This window comes from Falco biarmicus, chromosome 5 (genome assembly GCF_023638135.1).
Source record: "Falco biarmicus isolate bFalBia1 chromosome 5, bFalBia1.pri, whole genome shotgun sequence".
Lineage (NCBI taxonomy): Eukaryota > Metazoa > Chordata > Aves > Falconiformes > Falconidae > Falco > Falco biarmicus.
In genome coordinates this window covers 80,205,250-80,224,577 of record NC_079292.1, presented here as the reverse complement: position 1 = coordinate 80,224,577, position 19,328 = coordinate 80,205,250, and the positions used below count along the sequence as shown (strand labels likewise).

The following is a 19,328-nucleotide window of genomic DNA, read 5'->3' as shown; positions in this document are numbered from 1 at the left end:
GTTCCTGATTTTCTTGCATCAGTTTTGGCAGCCGACTACTATGTGTCTCAGGGCATCCAGGAATCCTAGAAAAGTGCTGCTGTGTATGTACCTGGAGCAACTCACTTGATGTTAAATATAGAAAAAAATCTCTAACATGCAGTTCCAGACACATTGCAGTCACTGCCAGCGTAGTACGGATTCTCACCATGTAGAAACAATCTGTGCAGGCAAGCACCCTTAGGCAATTTTTCTGCAACACATTTATTTGGTGGGCACTGTAGGGCAACACAGGCATGATCTGTTGAGCACATCTCAGGTGCAAATCCCCTGGTGCCAGGCAATTTGCAGTGTGGTCGCATTTGTGCTTGCGCTCCTTTCTGAACACAATGTTGAGTCTATGGCCATGTTCCCAATGAAATACATTGAAGTGCCATAGGAAGCACATACCTATTTAAAAGTTTGTTTGAAAAACTAGAGTCTCAAACCACTTGAGCATACCTGTGTGAACCACTGAAAACAAGATAGATGCCTTACTCACCAGGATAGGGCTGTACTGACTTGTCCTCAAATGCAGAAAAGACAGATGTCCCTGAATCCATATTGCTGACAGTCTGCATAAAATCTAAAAATTTCAAAAAATCATAAAGCTCCTTGGAATGATAATAATTCAGGAACAATTCAGATGGCTTTGTTGCTTTGTCTTTGTATATTTTTGCCTTATAAAGTTCATAATCTTACTGCACAACTGAGAAGAAACAAGAGAATGGTAAAATACAGCCCTTTTGAACCACTCTAGAAGTGCTGAGGAACATTTAACTGGAAGTAAATATACCCTGTGCATGTCACTGTCGACTTATGGACAGCTATGGAGAGGGAGGTATGGAACTGAGAATAGACTCTGGGATATTTTGAAGATATATTTCTATATGCATTTTAGGGATTTTGTTATTGTTGTTGAAGGATTTCATATCTTCATCCCTTCAGTGGCCTTGACTCATTTTATTCCAGGGCATTTTTTCACACCCCTATCAATTTGAAAGGGCCTCTAAATTTATGTAAATGTAATTAGCTACTATAATAAAGTCCAATTTCTAAGCACAACAACAACTTTTATTGGTCCAATAAAATCCAGGAGCTGTGTGCATCACAGGCATGCCACAGGAAGATGAAGTAGAGACAGAATCTGAGTATGTTTTTAACATCCACTGAGATTAATCTGGACCAGTTAAAATACATTACTGTTATGATTATTTTAGTCTCTCTTCAACACAAATGTAAGCTTGTTTATAAACTTTAACTGTGTACAGTTAAAATTACTTCAGTAATTTTTACAGTATAAATTCGCATTTAATAATGTGGCTTTATATATTTGGTTTAGCAATAATGAGATCAACCCTATGATATCTGTATTTTCAAAGTACTGACTTATACCATTCAAACTTCCTCCTGAAATAGCTTTGCTCATAGACCTTTATACATAGAAATTTATATACTGAAGTTTCCTAATAGTGACAAGACTGCCCTAATGTTTGACAGATAAATTTTCAGTCAGGGATATTGATGTACTGAGATTTTTCAGTGTAAAATAAGGATACAAGATAAGGGAGCCATGACTGAACCCTCCATACCATATAATAATTTAGGTTGGAAGGGACCTCTGGAAGCCAGCTGATCTAACTCCCTCTACACGGCAGAGCCAACTTCAACAGTAAATCCAGCTCCAAAGTTAGGTCAGGTTGCTCGGGGCCTTTCAGCACTGACTTTCTCCAAGGATGGAGAAGCCACAGCCTCTCTAGGTACCTGTTCCAGTGTTTGACCACCATCATAGTAAATAGATCTTTTTTAATACCATCAGATGGCAAACATCAACCTAATGACTGTCAAAAGAGTAACTGTACTTCTGCTGGATTAGCAAGCTGAATTGACTCATATTGCATCACAACAATGCCAGATCCACAGCAAGGAAAATGGCAGGAGCTCACAGTTAGAAGCAGAGGGTAGGAAACTGTTAGCTAGAGCATCTCCTTTTGGCATCAGCAACCTGTTAGATGGGCTCAACCAAGGCATCTGCCTCCATTTTCTCAAGCTCTGTACACTCCTGTGAGTAGGGACTGCCACGGACACAGGTTGGTTCAACTCTTTTCCTGCCAATTGCTGTGCACCCTTGTTTCTATGTTGCCATCTCCTCTGCAGTGGTTCAAGCCTCCTTTTTCATTCACATGCTGTAAAGCAAATTGGAGACCAAGCTCTTCTTTCAGTGACATCCATCTTACAGCGTTTGTGCAACTGCATCCTGATCTCCCGCTGGCACTGTATGGTAAGAAGGTATTTTAAATGAATCATTGGTTATAATAACCATTTTTCTTAAACTGTAGCTGACATCATTTAATTGCAAGTCCCAGTACAAAGTAACAGATGAATAAACATACAATTTCTGCAACTTAGTAATTAGATAGGCCCTTCTAACAGGCCTTCTTTTTCCTTTTATATTCTGGAACTCAAATTGCATCTACCATTTTCCCATAAATGTCTCCATTGACTGGCTCACAAAAGAATTTGTCCTCATATGTTCCTGTCTAGGAAGTTCTTCTGAGCTTATGCATTGCCAAGCAATAATATCTTCGAAAGTCATGTCCTGTACTTGAAATTCCCCCTGTTAAAAAACCTTCTCCCCCATTTGATTTCATAATACCCTGTTTAGATTTCAAGTGGTCATAAAGATGCATTCTTCAGCATAAGTTTATCTGGATCTCATCATCATTTGATCAGAGGCTTGAAACAATTTTTTAATGACTGGAGAGTCAACAAGCCAAATTTATATCTGAGGTAAGTGGGTGCAGCTTCAAATAAGTCATAAGAAGTCTGAGGCAGACCTTCATGTAGAAAATAAAACACTGGATTTGCAGCCCTGTGCTTTACTCTCACTGATTTTCTACACTTCTTTTTGAAGAGTGAGCAGAAACCAGAATTTTAAACTTTTAAAATATATTAGTGATTCTTCCCCTGGGTACAAGGATTAAGTAGCAAACTGCTTTGAAGCAGAAATGTTCTTGCAAGATTTTCAGCCCCCCCCCCCCCCCCGACGTAAAAGAGTTGTATATATACCTAATGCAGACAATCCAGCTTGTTCCCGAGCATCAGAAAGGTAGTCAAGAAGGCAATATAAAAATAAACAAGCAGTCCTTCAACTCACCTCCACCTTTGAGTTTCGAACTCAGATTGCTACTGAAATAGGCATTTTCTAACCTTGCATCCTAAAAAAATATCTAAAAATGGCACGCTCTGAAATTTTCAGATGCTTCTCCCTGTAACCTGATATTTTCACCTGTCCTTCTCAACAAACTCTGCTGTCTGTTGTTGACAATTGGGCTGGTACCAGACTGACAATTTTCTGACCAGTGCATTCAGGAAAACAAGACACTCTTCAGAGTTAACAGTCTTTTTATTTCTATGAATGTTTTTACTGTGAGGCCAAAATAGTGATGTTCTGTGTGTTATCCACTTAAAGTTTTATATGAATGAAAGCTTATAAATGCAGGTCATTGTGGTGCTCGTGCCCTTCTTTCCCACAGCAACAACAAACAGTAATTAACATGGTTTTCTTTTCCCTTTTAGAACTCAATTTTTTTTCTTTTCCATTATGGGCTTGTCTGTCTTTTCCTTTTTTGATATGAGGCTCTTTTTACCTATTAAGTACATTTTAACAATTACACAGAAGAGAAATCCATCTCTTCTACAATCTGTTTGATTAACAACATTTTCACTTGCATATTACTGCAACACCCAAATTGCACCTTAGAAACAGAAATAAAATAAACAGCAATCTATCAAATCCACAAGGCTCAGGATATCTGTAGGTGTCAGGAGCTGTTAAGGTAGGCAGAAACGACAACATGGATTGCGAGAAATGCTGAAGACTCTAAAACTGTCAGAAAATTTCTTCTCCTGTATACATGTCTTAAGAATAAAAATATTTTAAAATAAATAAATATAAATAAGAATAAACCGATCTTTAATACCACAGGTTATTCACTCACTTTTTACATTCAAACTTTTAAACAAATTTCCTGATGGTGAACTTTAGCATGCTATCAAGGCAGTAACTTTGTACTTAATGGTTTATATTGACCCAGATTACATTTCACATATCATAATTTTAAAGCATTTTATGGATGCTGTCCTTTTCCATTGTATCCTTGGTACTCTTAAGAAAATATTTCTTTATCAGAAAAAAAAAAAGTCTAAAATGTGTTTAAGGTTGTAATTACTGTACTCTCACATCATTTAAAGTACTCAAGTAGTTAAAAAGAAGGATATGAATAGTCAAAGACCTCATACATTTTACGTTGACCTCAGAATAAACACAAGTACATTACAGTTCTGATTCATCATTGGCCACAAACAAAACATGAACATACAAAGCTACTCTCCAGATAGTATAAATTAGCATAGCAACTTAAGTGTTAGTTGAGCAATGATGATTTACACCATCTGTGCTTACAGCTCATTACAAGTTGATTTCAATGCAAGTACACCAGCCTACAGACAAGTGACTAGCAGTGAGTAAGAGCTAAAAGAAAGGTGAGGGGAGTGTTTATTGTGACAATTATCTTAATTTCTGGAATGTGTTTATGATTTTGGTTTTTTAATGTATGACTTTTTTGTTGTTGTTATTTAAATATTTTCTCTTAGATAACTAGTAACATCTCTTACTTTTCTCGTTAAGTTTCTCAGTTGCTGTAGATTTGTCTGAACTTGCTTTTTCTTGAGAACAGTATTTCATTATTCGGTTTCCTGATGACAACATGTTATTATGCTCCTTTTCTGTAAATAATTATTATGATCTCCAGTTTCAAATGCCTTCTCAAAACTCAATCTTGCTGTTTCATACAGAAGTGACTTTAACATCAAAATAGCTGCTTTTTTCCTGTTTAAGATGATTAGGATTGATCAAAAGCCCCTAAAATTTATAAAGCCCATCCATAGAATCAGAAACTATTATTACTTCTTCCTTTGTTTTTTCTTATTGTTTTCTGCTGTCCATCTCACAGTCTGTGTGTCTGTATGTCTCTCTCTAATTGTAAACAAAGCTAACAAATGTGTGCAAGTGCTTAATTTTACCAAATGTGCCTGCTCATTTACTACTCATAAGTAAAAAAAAAAGTTACTATTTCTTTTGAGAGATGGAAGAGAGGAGAGGGAGAAGGATGAGGTAGTGGCTAGATTAGGAATTTAAGATAACTTGGTGCAGCACACTGATCTGCAGCCGGCTTGCTATACTACCTTCTTTAGCTCAGTAACTCATTTTTATATCCATAAAACATGGTATCATAATACTCTTGTCCCACAAAAGACTTACAAAAATAAATGGTACTCAGAAACTGTAGAGACAGGGGTCATGTAAATTCCTATTGAGTAATGGATATAGGATTTATGAACTAAGGAGATACAGGGAAGCAGACAGCTGATGCTCTCCTTCCTTTTTCTCTGTACTTTCTGATACTCTGGTTCCTGTAATTCTCCCTTCCTCTTCCACTGCTCCAACTAATCCACTGTTGTCCTACAGAGAACAAGAATATTGCTCTACCTTGTCTTACACTCCTCCCAGCTTAAAAACCCGTATCTGCATTGAACCTAAACGTCACTTGTATACTAACCCCAGCTTGTTTGATGTGCTATGAATCTGGCAGTCCTGGAGAAGCTATGGGGAAGAAGAGGTAAGAAACCACCTGCAGCAACAGGTGCAGTGAGGCTATTCTGATTTAAGCATTCTCCAGAGGGGTAGAGCTTCCCAGGGTCTGAGGCACACATGGAAGAGAAAAAGGGAAGATACTGGTTGTTGTTAACTCACTGTTTCCCCTCGAGCATTGCTACTCTGCACCCTATGGCTCTGATGCCTGCATTTCTCACACTACTCAAATTCCTCCTCTCTAGACTGAACTCTGTGATGTCCCACTGATCTCCATCCACAATTTTTTCTCTCTCTTCTGCTCTTTCTCCACCCTCAGTCTTACATCTTCTATTCCTGCTGGTTTCCAAATCCTGATGTTCCCATTGCTGCTCTCCTACAAACCTGTGCTGCTCTGACTGCCCTACTCTGCTCTCTATGCCAACAAAGCTAGTAGTATCTAAAAATGCTATGAATGTTTCAACGTGGGTATCTCAGCAACCCTTCTATTTTTAAGTACCCTGAAGAGCTGTCAGTAGCAGTTATGTCCGGTACAGCAGTCTGCTCTGAAAGCAGATTAGGCCAAAATACCCAATGCCCCTGAAGCTGTCCACGAAAAGGTCATCACCTCACTTCCCATCTGCTGACTTGGGTTTCCCCTAATCCATTTCAGCCAAAACAAACCAGTTCAGCTGACATCTACTATTTAAACTGCTTAAGCTACTCTGGTTGACTTTGACGGAAACAAGTTTGGGAGGGGTTGTGCGAGCAGCTTGCAGGTAGGTAGGAGAGGCAGTAACCTTTGGCAGAAGACGGTCGTGATGGCAACTGGGGGCTGTCTGGCAATGGTAACCTCTTCAACAAGCCCTCTCCAGCCCGTGGAGGAAGTGAGCACTCACAAGGGGATTTTAAAGCATGGTAAACTCTGTGCGTTAAGTTCAGTTCTCACTTATTTCGCAAGAGGTTCCTCTGGCAAACCACTCCTTTCCACTGCGCAGAAAACATGATGACGTTACTAAGGCTGTCATTCATCTTTCCCCTGTTTAATCACTGCTAACTGATTAACCAAGTGAAGTGCCACAAAATCTGTTAGCTGGAAAAGGGACAAAAAGCTATGCTAGCTTTTACGAATAAAGAGAAACCTTTGTCAACAAGGTGCATGACCTCCAGCTCTTGAAAGTACCCACCTATTCCCTCTCCCTGGCCCCCCAGCAACAGGGGCAGTGAGGGGTGACAGATTTACAGCTGCTCCTGCCAGAAGCAGGACGTGAACTGGTAGGACATAGGGGAATGTCAAAGTTCGAGTGCTGTTGCATAGCCTGCTGGATAGCCACCATAACGTCTTTTGCCCTTGTTTTACCCCATATAGACACTTCAGGTCTTCTTATCTCATGAGCTTGATAAGGAGGCACAAGAAAAGGATGCTAACATTAACTCTTTCGGTACTGTTTTGCCAAAAACGGGCAGTGAGCACTGAGGCCAAAAAAATCCTTTGCCAGAAACACAGCAAAACACATTACATGGAATCAACAGAAAACTTGGGGAGGGAAGGTCAGCAGCCAGGGACACCAGCCGAGCCAGGCAGTCCCTCTTCTGTACGGCTCAGGTGTTTAACAGACAACAGCCTGACTCTCTCCCTGGTTTGCGCCTGCAGTTCAGATTGTTTCCAGGAGCCTGCTGTGCAAGTGGTAGGGAGGAATGAAAGGCTTTCAAGGGGGGAAATAGACCAAAAAGGTACGCTGGACTTAAGACTCTGGCACTCAAATGAGTTTCTGCTTCTTTGCAAGTGACCACCTGCCAGCTGAGGCATGTCAGCTGCCAACACACACACACTTTGCCCATTGCAAACAGGAGGTAAAGGACGTGGCCGCTAATCTCAATGAAGTGAGGTCAGATGCTGCTGAGTTTGAGCCTCCGGTTTCCTTCTGTTTGTGTCTTCAGGTTAGCAACAAACTTGTAGAGTTTCACCCTGCAATGCTCTCCCAGATCACGTTCTCAGCTCAAGCTCAGCTGAAAATAAGAAGTTATTCTTGGTAATAACTTCAACCCGCAGGAGTTAATTGTGATATCACTGTGGTTTAGTTGCACCTTTTGTTACATTAGGAAAAAGAAATATCCTGACTCAATATAGAAAACGCTTATAACTTGCTGTCCTAGACTTTTCTGTATATATCCTTTTTTTTTTCAGCTAAAAATAAAAATATTCCAAAAAGATCACAAGTACTTTTTTTTTCTTACAGTTTTATAGTGAGGAAACTTCTTTGGTCTCCTAATTAAGGAAAAAAAAAAGAACAGTTATGTAAGGTGTTACAGAGTTGAGACAACAAAAAGGAAGAGAGAACTGAAATGTCTTTCCTCCTCACCACGCACCCCTCTCCAGTGCTCCCCACTTCTCTTTGTGAGGATAACTGTGCTGGAACTATTTGTTCCTGCACTTCTCTGGTCTGAATAAGCTGGGGCACTGGCTGTCACCTTGAGTTTCTCTGGCACGCTCTCTGATCCCCTTCGTCAAAATGGGTCAGTTCTAGCTCTGGTAACCAGCAGTTAACTGTGCAGACTTTCAGTACTGGGAGCACTTTGGGGGTTTGCAAAAGGTATCATCAAGGCCACTGGTTAATTGAGACAAAAAAGGCAAAACTGTTCTTTAGCTGGTACAAGACAAGACGTGCAAAACAGCGAATGTACCAACGTAAACTGCTTTACCACAATTTCTTCACTGCTTTTGATCTTTCTTCTGTCACTGCTTTATGGAGACTGGGCTTCTCTCAGGACTTCTCGCTCCCCCCCTGCACACTCTGCGTTGCAGAGGATGTGACTGCGTAGTGTGAGTGCCGACATGGCTTCCTCGTGAGAGGCAGCTTGCAAATACTTAATGCTGGGCCCTTCATCAAGGTGGTTCTTTGCCAATTTTGCCAGGACAGATCCCACCACTGTATAATTTGTTCGTAGCTGCCTGCTTCCTGAGAGACCAACCACACAAGCTGTTTTACGGTGGGCGACAGCTGTGTGCCTTTCCTAAGGCGCTTTGTTTGAAGAGGCAGCCACCAAGAGCGTAAGGACCCATGTGGTTAATCCTCTTTCTTGTGCCGTCTTCCAAGGGTTTGTGGATTTGAAGGCCGGCAGAGGCGACCGACCAGAGTTTGGATTGTGCTGTGTAAGACACTGCACAGCCAGCTTGGTGACGAGGAGGGATGGCTGCGGAGTGTGTTGGTGTACCTGGAAGAGGGGTGCCTAAGACAGGCAGGACCCACCAAATCCCTGAGGGATGTACCTTGCTAGTTAACAATGGTACCAGCCAGAACAGATGGCTGTTCAACAAAAGTCATTGTATTTCTGTGTATATTTAGACTTAACTTTCACTTTTCTCAAGTTATTGGTTTTAGATTTTCTTTTCTTTTTTATTAATTAGACAAGGTAATTTAAAGGGTGAAGGCCCTCAACGTGCCTTGCAGCTACCAGGGCGCTCCGTCCCCCGTGCCTCAGGAGGGCCTGGCACCTCAGCACTCCATGGTTCTGCGTCAGGCCGTCAGAAGGCCCATACTGACAGAGCCACCCCTGCGCTGCCCGCGGCACCACCGGGCTGCGGCCGGGCTCGGGGAGGCCGCGGAGGGACAGGGCTCGCCGCGGCGTCGTGTGGAACCACATGCCCGGCGAGGCCCGCGGCGACGGGTCCGCCCCGGGCCTCGGTGTGGGGCCGCCCGCAGGCGGCGGTGATGGCAGGGGACGCTGAGGCTGGACGGCTTTCCCTGGAGAGGGGACGGCAGCGGCGAGGGCCGGGCCGGGGAGCCAGGGCAGGGCGGGCGGGGCCTGCCCCCCCGGCCGGGCGAGGGGCGGGGAAGGGCCGCGGCGGCGGCTCGGTTGAATCGCTCCGCGGCCCCGGCTCCTCCCAGGGGCCGGCGCGGCGGCTGCGGCGGGAGGCCGGGGGCAGCGGGCGCGTGTCCCCCCCCGGTGACAGCGTGGTGCGGCCGGAGCCCCACTCCGCCTCCCGCGGCCGGGGCTGCGCGGCGGTGGCGGCTGCCTCCGTCTCCCCGCGGGGATCCTCTCTCCCCGCTCCTCCTCTTTCTCCTTCTCCCTCTCCCCCCACCTTCACCCCCCGGCTGAGTTCATTCACTGGGATTGGTTTCAAATGACGCCATCGCTTTATTTTTACACCAATGACCTCATCCCAGCAGCTTGAAGTTTACTGACCAGCAAAAAAACTCTTTTTCTCTCGCTCGCTCCCCTCCTTGTGCCTGCCTGCTCTGCCCGTTTGTTTGTAATCGCTTGGGGCTTTCTAGGAGCCGAAAGCTTTAAAAAAAACCCAACAACCCCCCGCCCAAAACCTACCACATACAAAAAAAGCCTCAAACCCCAAAACTTTCTCCCCCCTCCCGAGCTTTTCAGTGCCCACCCCCCCCCGCTCCCCCATCCCCGTCCCCTTTTAATTTTCTCAAGCCATCTTGGGGGGGAAGGAAGGGGGAAGAAGGGGGGGAAGCGCCAAATGTTTCCTTCTTCTCCTCTTCTCTCCCACCTTCACGCTTCCCCCTCCTAAAAAAAGAGACGAATATAGTTTTCATTCTTTACTTTTTTAAAAATTGCTGGTTTGTTTTTTTTTTTAAATTGAAGAATAAGGAAAAAGAGGCGCTTTCCCAGAGGCTGGAAGGAGACAAAGTTGTTTCAGGCGGCAGCGGCGAGGCTGGTGGCAACAACTTTTATCCCTGCCGAGGGGACAGAGAGGCAGGGGGTGACACAGTAAGTGCCGGGAGGAGAGCAGGGACCCCTGGCACGGGGCCGCCCCGTGAAGCCGGCCCGGGAGGGGGGCGCGGGGCTGGGGGGGCCGCGGCGGGGCCGGGCCGGGCCGGGCTGGGCGGGGAGGGGGAGGAGGGAGGTGAGGGAGAGGCGGGCGGCGGGAGCCCTCCCTCCCTCCTTCCCTCCTCCCGCATGCCCTTCCCCGCCGCCCCCTCACCTCCGGAGGAGCGCGCCCGCAGCGGACAGGTCGCTGCCCCGGCCCGGGCAGGCTCCGGCCGCCTCCGCAGGTGGTAAGGACCGCGGGTGAGAGGGAGGGGGGTACGGTACCGGTACCGGCACCGGCGGGCCGCCCCGCGCTCCCCCTACCTGCTGCGGGGCGGCCGGCACCCTGCCGTCCGCGGTGCCTCCTGCCTCCTCCTCCTCGTCCCTTCCTTTCTCACCTCCCGATATCCACCTGCCTCTCCTGGGGGGTGGGGGGGGGCGCCCTGTGTGCGCGGGAGGGGGCAGCGCGCCGCCGGGGGATGAGCGGGAGCGCCCGGACTCCAGCGCGCCCCGAAACCGGCTGCGGGGGATGCCTGGGGAGGCGGAGGACCCGCTTTGGCGTGCGCGCCTGCCTTGCTAAACTTAGTAAACAGTGCCGGCCCCGAGTAGGCTTCCCCCTGCTTAAAATGGGCGAGGATGCTTTAAAGCCCCGAAAGGCTCCCGGAGAAATGTTGGAAGTTTTGCCTTCAACTTGCAAGACGTTTAAATTGAGGCAGTTGACAAAATGGAGGGCTGTGCCGTGGAGTCCAGGAGTGAAGCAAATTGCAAATCGTTAACCTGGCGTTGCGCTCTCGCCAAGCCGAGCTGCGCGGCGGGGGGCGGCCTGCCCGGTACCCGCGGCTGCCGTTATCCCGCCCCCCCCGCCGCAGCGGTGGCGGTGAGCAGGGAGTGCGCATCCCTGCGAGCCCGACAAGGTGTATGGGATGTGCCTGCTGCAAAGCCGGACCAATGGTAGGATTTTTCAGCGGCCAAAACCCATTTGGTGACATGTCAGATGGGAAGCTGGTTTGTTGTTGGTTTTTTTTTTTGGTGGTTGGTTGTTGTTTGTTTTTTTTTTTTTTTAGAAAAGCCATGAGAATTTACTTGCTTTTATGGTCGTTTCAGCTGGTTGAAATAGAAAGTCGATCTTTTGATTTTCCTTCGTGTGAAGGGTGTAGTCGTGGCGAGTTGTATTGTCTGACTTATGACTAACTTTTTTTGTTCAAACATTCGGACTATACCCAGCAGAATAAACAGATCTGTGCTAATTTTGAAAGCTAAAAGCAGATTGAACTCTTTCTCCCAGGAGCAACTCCTAAGGATGTGTGTTTGGGTTCTTAAAAGAAAAAAAAAACCCTACCAAAACCCCCAAATGGTTTTGTAATCCTTGCTTTGAGATTTATGCTATTCCTGGCAGCATGCGGTGAGGTAGATACAGAGTTTACAAAGTCACAACTGACCAAACGGGAGTTGGTTTGAGACTCTTGTGTTTTGAGAGGAGGTGGAAAAATAGTAAGTCTTAATTTCTTTTTATGGTCTTCATCCCACTGCCCATTGGAGATTGAGGCCTTCATCACAGTTGTTTATGTTGGTTGTCTGGGGGTTTCTATTTGAATGTGGAGCAAGTATGCAACAGGGGGGTGTACATGTATTTTTAGCTCTAATTTTGAATGACAAAAAGATACATAGAATAGTGATATTCAAAAGTAAATCCTGCATTTACTGAGTATACTTATTAATATTTTTAGGAAGGAAGCTATAAAAAAATGTCTGAGGTGTAATAAATTCTGGTTATTATGCTTGTTTAATACAATAGTGCTTCAGTATATCCTAATACGCAATTTCAAAGTCTCTTTTTAAATGAACAAATAAGTAGAAGCAGCAGAGAAGGTGCCAGTTCCTGTGCTAATTAGAGGTGGTAGCGGCAAAATGCTGTATGGTTTAATAGAAAAGTCCAGAAAGCCCAACCAGGCATTTAAAAATGCAACTTGTTATATAAAGATACAAAAATACATTCCTGCTACTGAAGCTCTGGTTTTGTTAGCTACCTAAGCAGATATAAGGGAACAAAATCACACCAGAAAAACTTTTGTAGAAGAAAGTGAGCTCAATTTGTCTCTATTTCTGTAAAATGCACACTCTTCTTCCAGCAAAGGCAACTAGCCTGGTGCGGATGTTTGTTTTTAGCTAGAATAGCTTCAACTGTCCATAGGAACGGTATCGGCAGAAGCTGTGCAGGAATGTGTTAAATGGATTTCACTAGGAGCTCTGGCTCCTCTGGGGTCCATGCCAGCCCTTAGCCCGTGGGAGGAGTTGTGGTTGTATCTGCCATGTGCCTGTGCACCTTCCTTGGGTGCAAAATGACTGTGCCCCGGGAGTCCTGTGCCTCTATTCACAGCTAGCAGCTGGAGACAGAGTGAGCGAAGTCGTATGGAGTTACTAGAGAGTGGATGGTGGGACGGGCCAGCTGCTCTCCTGCCTTTAAGAGAGATTCATGTAAGCCTTAAGAAGCCCTCAGAGGGCAAATTCAGACTCTTTTCTAGACCTCCGTAAAAAATGCTGAAAAAACAAATGAGCTATTGATTTCTGTTACTTGCATTGGTCTTCATGTGAGCTCTGCTCCAGTGCGTTGTGCGGCAAGAGTTTGCTCAGTCACCTGTCTTTTCAAAGTTCAACACCTTAATCCCCAGACCTATTCAGGAATATTCACTATTTTCAAAATTCAAATCTTCTAAGAAATACAGTAAGCACAGTTGAAGCATTTTTTCCCTCAAGAAAAAATAGGCAGGGTGATAGTTTTCACTTTATAGTATGCCTGTTTAATTTTCTAGGACTTTTTTTTTTCTTCTCTCCCCCCACCCCTTTCCTGTAAGAGCAGTCAGGAAAGCATCATGGATATTCTTCAAGTGCTGACAATCCTTAATAGCCAGATGGCGTAGAGTAGTTACTGTCAAAGGATGAGGTGTGGAAGGATTGGCACATCCCTTCCTTTTTCTTTTTTGCTTTTGTTTCACCCCTAGGAAAAAACATGGGTTTGGCCTGTGAATCCTTTGAATTTGTCTCTACAGATTTGTTGTTAAGCTGATCAAATGACTAAATGTTTCTTGAAATCTTGTATTATTCTGTGCATGGTTGTGTAATGGTACATCCAAGATTATTTAAGAAGAATTATCAAGAAGCTATTTTTCTGGGTAATAGGGAAGTAGCCGTGTCCCTGATGCATCAAATGGTATGTTCACTTTCCCTGCAGTTCCATAAGGATTGCTTCCAGATTTAGCATAGGATTTCTGTAGAATATTTTAAATATCAGTAACTACATATCATATCAATATCGGTAATATTTCTGTGATTTATTTGGTTTCCTCCTTCATAAACAAAGGGTAGCACATCATGCTTTAGGCCTGTCAGTTGCATACGTGGCCTCTACTTTCTGCGTGAATCAAAAGCCATAGGTGATGGGTGGCCTGGTGATGTGTATCAGGATGTCAGCCTGGATTAAAGGCAGTGATTAACTGAAGACTGGGAGTCATTTGCGTGAAGGTGAAACAAACACTGTAACTTCAGGCTACTTCCTAGTTGTTACTTGGGGTACCCTGTCCTCAGGGTTTTCTTTATCACTGGTACAATAGTATTACCATCCTGATGCCAAAGCTGATTGATATGAAACTGGCTCTGGAGCAAGGCTAGAGGCAGAGTGTTGCAGTGTTGCTGCCATCTGAAGATGGCTGTGGGAACAGGGAAGTTTGTATTGCCACTTCTCTCCTTAGTGGGACCTGGTCTTTAGATTGGTATTAGTTTGGCAGCTCTAAATAGGAAATTTCCTTTACAGTTACTCTGTAACTTCCCATAAAACCTGAAGGAAGCCATAAATACACATTAATGGTAAAGTTTGGCATCTTAACCTCAGGTTTTGCAAAGTTTTAATCTGAGCAGTTCTTGGTTTGCTTATGGATGGGGCCTGTTGGCAGCTGTCATGGTCTCCAGTGGAGATGATGTTGACCACCAGTGAATTACTATTCCTCAGCAATCAAAGAAAATCCGTGTCTAGGGTTGTGTGTATGGAGGACGAGAGGGAAGATGGGCATGAGTTCAAGGCCTTGTGTTTCCTTTTGCTGCGCTGTGCGGTCAGCTGCTGAGCCAAGACTGACCTACTCGGAGTTGGCTGTGGGAAGGCTGGCAGCTTTCCATCTTGTGTGCCTATGAAATGCTCCAGCAGATGAAAAAAAAACCAACCCAAATTAATAATTTGGGCAGCCTAGGAAAGAGGGGAAAGAGTGTTGCCTCAGTGATGGGAGGTTTCTTGTGGGGCTACAGGGATGCAGAATCATCTCTCCTGCCATGGACCTTCCATGCTGCTGTTTTTCTGTGCTTGCACTGTCCAAAGCTGTAACATTTATGCTGCGTGAGTATATGAAAGTAACTGCTGAAACAAGGTCCTTCTTTGAGAGGTAGTCAGTTATCTCGGCTCTTTCTTGGTCACAATATGAGCCATAAGTGGCCAGTAACTTACACAGCTTCTCTTTACTGTGTTCTTGAAACTAATTTTGCCCTGTGTATTACAAGTTTTCAGCCTGTTTCTCAGAAACTAGGATCAGTTGCTTGCCCAGACCTCTTCAGGTAAATTGGTGGTCTCGTTTGGTTTCAGGCTTAAGTTATAAATTTATGTCAGTTGTTTAGCAAATAAAGATACGTAAATGGATGTGTGAAGAGGCTTCCATTAGTTGAGGATAAATGTATTTTTTTGTCCTCTGTAAGATCTTTCCAGGTGCCATCCAGAGTGATAGTCTGCTAAAATAATATGAAAAATTTTCTTCATAAAATCATAACTGTGTTCCATTATATTAGTTTGGCAGAAAACTATGACACAGAAAGCTATGATATTGAGACTAAAACAGTGTTAGCAGTTTTCATTGTGCTTCACTTAATTTTGCTTTACTGTAATAATCTATTAATTGAGCCTGTTTGTTGAGTAAATGATAGATCAGTGGCTTGTACAAATACTCTCCTTTTAGACACCCTTACCTGTTTGTCTAATGTTTTTTGTATTACTGAAGGTGTTGTAGTAGACAAAAAAGATGGGTCTGAGTGTGTAATGTAGCAACATGGGAATAAGAAATTTACAGAGAGCATAAAACAAGGAGGACAACAGAGGCTAATTGTATGAAATGCCTTTTATGCACACGTTCTTGAGTTTGAATAACTAGTATGTATTCAGCCTGCTGGATTAGAAGGCTTTGGCTCTGCATGTGTAGCATAGATGTTGCTCTCAAAGTAGGAAAGCATCTCCCCCTGCTCCCCCCCACAGTATTCTGCAGTTCTGGATATAATTGATATGGTACTACGTTCTGCTCCTACTGAACCAGTAGTAAATCATGTTTAAAGGCTGAATAATTCATAATGTTAGGGATATAAACACCACACTTTTAATAGCCTGAGTGTTGTTTTTACTTCTTGATTGCTAGGTGTAAGAATCATTCACTCCAAACTTTAAAGACTCAAATCCCGTGTCAGGACTTGGGTTTCTACCTGCAAGATGGTGCTTGCAGGGGAGTGACTTTCTCAATAGTGCATATTTCACTAAGTTTATACAGTCCCTTCAAGCACGGAAGCCATACATCTGAATAGCAACTTCAAATACATGCAAAGAGTCTGAACGCTTCAGAGGGCTTCTCTCAGTATACAGTCCTGCTACTGAAACAAGCCTTAATTTCAAAGGTGGGTCTTAAGCACCAAGAACATTTGCCTGAAGAACAGGTGTGAGATTGCTTTCCACTCATTGTATTAATGCTATCTGGAATAAGTGTAGCACCTCTCTTTTATACAGTTCCCACAAGTATTTTGTTACAGGTGGGAACCTGCTTAGGTGCTGGGATTTCATTCCTTCTTTCTTCACAAATTATGCTTGGAACTCGTTGTTTCCTCTTGCTTTCCAGCTCTGCTGTCTCTGACTGTTTCATGGAAGTCTGTTCAGACTCTGGTAGACTGGGAGGGAAGAGAGCTGGAGGGGGAAGAGACTTTCTGTTACATGTCTCTCTTCTAACCCCATCATACTCAGAAGTGCCTTTCTAAAATAGTATTTAGATAGGAGCCTCTTTGCTAGGAACACCTGGGGAGCAAACAGAATAAACTTCATCTTGAAATCAACATCTTCAGCAAAGCTTCATAATGCTTTGCCAGTTTTTAAACAAGGACAAAGAACATTCCAGCAAAAAAGTACAGCAGTAATCTTAGTGCATTGGGTTGCCATGTTATTAGGTCAAAATAAGTCTGAAATTACATGCTGGATTGAATTCAGATTAGCAGAAAGCAAATGGTGTCACCATTTAGTAGGGCTCCCACTGTCTATCCCAAGACCCTGGGTACAAGGCAGGTGTGCTCCAAACTGAGGCTGGGCTGTGAACATTTCTCTTCCTGTAGTCTGGAGTTTTGTGTTGATGGCAAGTGGCTTCTCATAGCAAGAGAACCAGTACCACCTTCCCCTTTCTCCCAGGCTGCTACTGTGTCGTTTCAATTTCCTGAAAGCTCCCGCGTTTTACGCAGCAAGTGCTCTGAAGCCTTACTGAAGAGGGGTAATCAACAGTGACTGGTCTGTAGGTTCATAGTCCCGTACCTCAGGAAGACATGGCAGCTGAAGGGAAATGGGCACTATCTTTATGAGAGCTGGCAAATGCCATGTTCTTTTAGCTAGTAGGAGACTTATTTAGGGCATACCTAGACAAACTAATAAAGCTGTTTGTAATTTCCTCTGCTACCTTGTTTGTTGCTCATCATCTCCCTTTTTTCTTTCGGTTTGTGGTTTTTCTTGCTTGTAACTTTTCATCTGAATATATATGATGATGTATTTTTCCTGGTCAGTGGAGTGAGTTTGCTTGTCCAGCAGGTGAAAATCCCTGACTTCTCATGGTTGACATGTTTGTCAGCTACTCAGTCCTCTCTTCTGCTTGTTAGGTGATCCACATTTGGATACCATCCAGCTGACAAAGCTTGTTTCCTCATTGTGGCTCACTTCACCTGTCTGCTTTAATTTCCAGGTAGACCCATTTGGAGATGCCTGAAAAATCTGTTTATCCAGCACGGACTTGAATGTATGAGTAGCCCATTTGTTGCCTGTTTCCTCTCAAAATATTACTGAAAGAGTTAACTCCTTCAAGTATAAAATGGATGAAAAAGAATAGCAACACAAGTGTAAATCTCCAAGATACTAGTCAAGAAAGTGTAAAAATACTAACTAATACTAATGCTGCCATTGCACATTTTTCCAAGATGCGCTTCCCAGGAAGAGACCCACATCCTTCTGCCCCCTCAAATTTACAGGAATTGAATCTTTTTCTCCAACTGAGGCTTGCATGACTTGCCAAATCTCCTGCAGGTGTGACCTGTTCTGGAAAGAGGAAATACGTAGTGTCTTTTTTCCCCCCTGCTGCCTCATGTATGGTTAAACCTATAGAAAGCTGTGGAGGAAGCTCAAGCATGCTGTTCCTCTGACAGCCTTCTGCAAATACAAGCTATTAATGACCATTGCCTTTCATGGGCAAAAACAGTACTGGCAATGCCTTTGTGCACTTTATTTAATGGCATAACAAGCAAGCACATTAGCTATTTTTATTCAAATGTCCAGACATAAGCCAGTATGGCAAAGTGGCTATGAAATGTCTGCATAGCTAAGTGAAAATACAGCTGCTGTTTAACACTAAATCTTTTCCTTTTAGTTACAGGATTTTGAGAGGGTTCAACCAGTGATCATCTAATAGTTCTTATTGAGCTGCAGTGAGGATTTTCAAGATTTTGCATTAAAATAGGCAGAATGTTCTTTTCAGTCACTGACTTTGTGTACTGTTTCAGTCAATGATAAGGAGGTAATGCAGCAGGAGAGGTGGGTGGGTGGGGGGACTGATTCAGGTAAAAGGTTCAGGTCTTGTCCTTTTCAGGAAACTTTAGGACTATCAGTTTGTATGTGCTGCTTAGTGACAGGCACACAAAAAAGGCTGAATGCAGTGACACTATTAACAAATGCTAGCTTAAGGAGACACAGTGTTTGTTTTGGGAATTTTTAAAGTCTGCCAAGTCCTTCAGTGGTGGCTTTTCCTCTTATTTTCTTTTTTTTTTTTTCCTTTCCCTCTTTTCCTTGAAGAGGCTGTCTACCTTGGCAGAAGAATGGCTTTTATGGCTTGATGAATAATTTAAAAAAAAAAAATTCAAGATGGTGTTGATGATTTAAGTCTTTATGGATTAACTTGGGAGGGATGTTGAGCATTTAACTCTGTGCGTGTGTACATGCTCAGTTGTGGTGGCTTGACCCTGGCTGTATGTCAGGTGCCCACCAAAGCTGCTCTATCACTCCCCTCCTCAACTGGACAGGGGAGGGAAAATGTAACAAAAGGCTTATGGGTCGAGATAAGGAGAAGGAGAGAAATTACCATCACAGGCAAAACAGACCTGGGGAAATAAGCTTAATTTATTACCAATCAAATTGGAGTAGGATAGTGAGAAATAGAAACTAAAGCCTAAACCACCTTCCCTCCACCGCTCCCTTGTTCCTCGGCTTAACTTCACTCCCAATTTCTCTACCTCATCCCCCAAGTGGCGCAGGCGGACGGGGAATGGGGGTTACAGTCAGTTCATCACACGCTGTTTCTGCTGCTCCTTCCTCCTCACACTTTTCCCCTGCTCCAGCATGGGGTCCCTCCCCTGGCAGACAGTCCTCCATGAACTTTTCCAATATATGAGTCCTTCCCACAGGCCACAGTTCTCCATGAACTGCTTCAGTGTCAGTCCTTTCCATGGGGTGCAATCCTTCAGGAGCAGACTGCTCTAGCATGGGTTCCCCGTGGGGTCACAAGTTCTGCCAGCAAACCTGCTCCAGCATGGGCTTCCCACTGGGTCACAGCCTCTTTTAGATGCATCTGCTTGCTCCGGTGTGGAGTCCCTC

At 44.1% G+C, this 19,328-nt stretch overlaps 1 protein-coding gene across 17 annotated transcripts in view; it reads left to right on the top strand.

The window, feature by feature from the left end:
• The first annotated feature begins 4,479 nt into the window (after positions 1-4,479).
• Positions 4,480-19,328, top strand: part of DUSP16 (dual specificity phosphatase 16) — a 75,939-nt gene continuing 61,090 nt past the window's right edge. For 4 of the 17 annotated variants that reach the window (XM_056341874.1, XM_056341863.1, XM_056341869.1 and 1 more), the window contains exon 1: positions 10,521-10,668. The gene's annotated coding sequence lies outside the window, so the exon portion shown is untranslated. Of the gene's footprint in view, positions 4,564-10,082; positions 10,382-10,520; positions 10,669-11,352; positions 11,372-19,328 lie in introns of those variants that run through there. The other 13 variants (XM_056341882.1, XM_056341870.1, XM_056341879.1 and 10 more) reach the window with 6 other exon arrangements.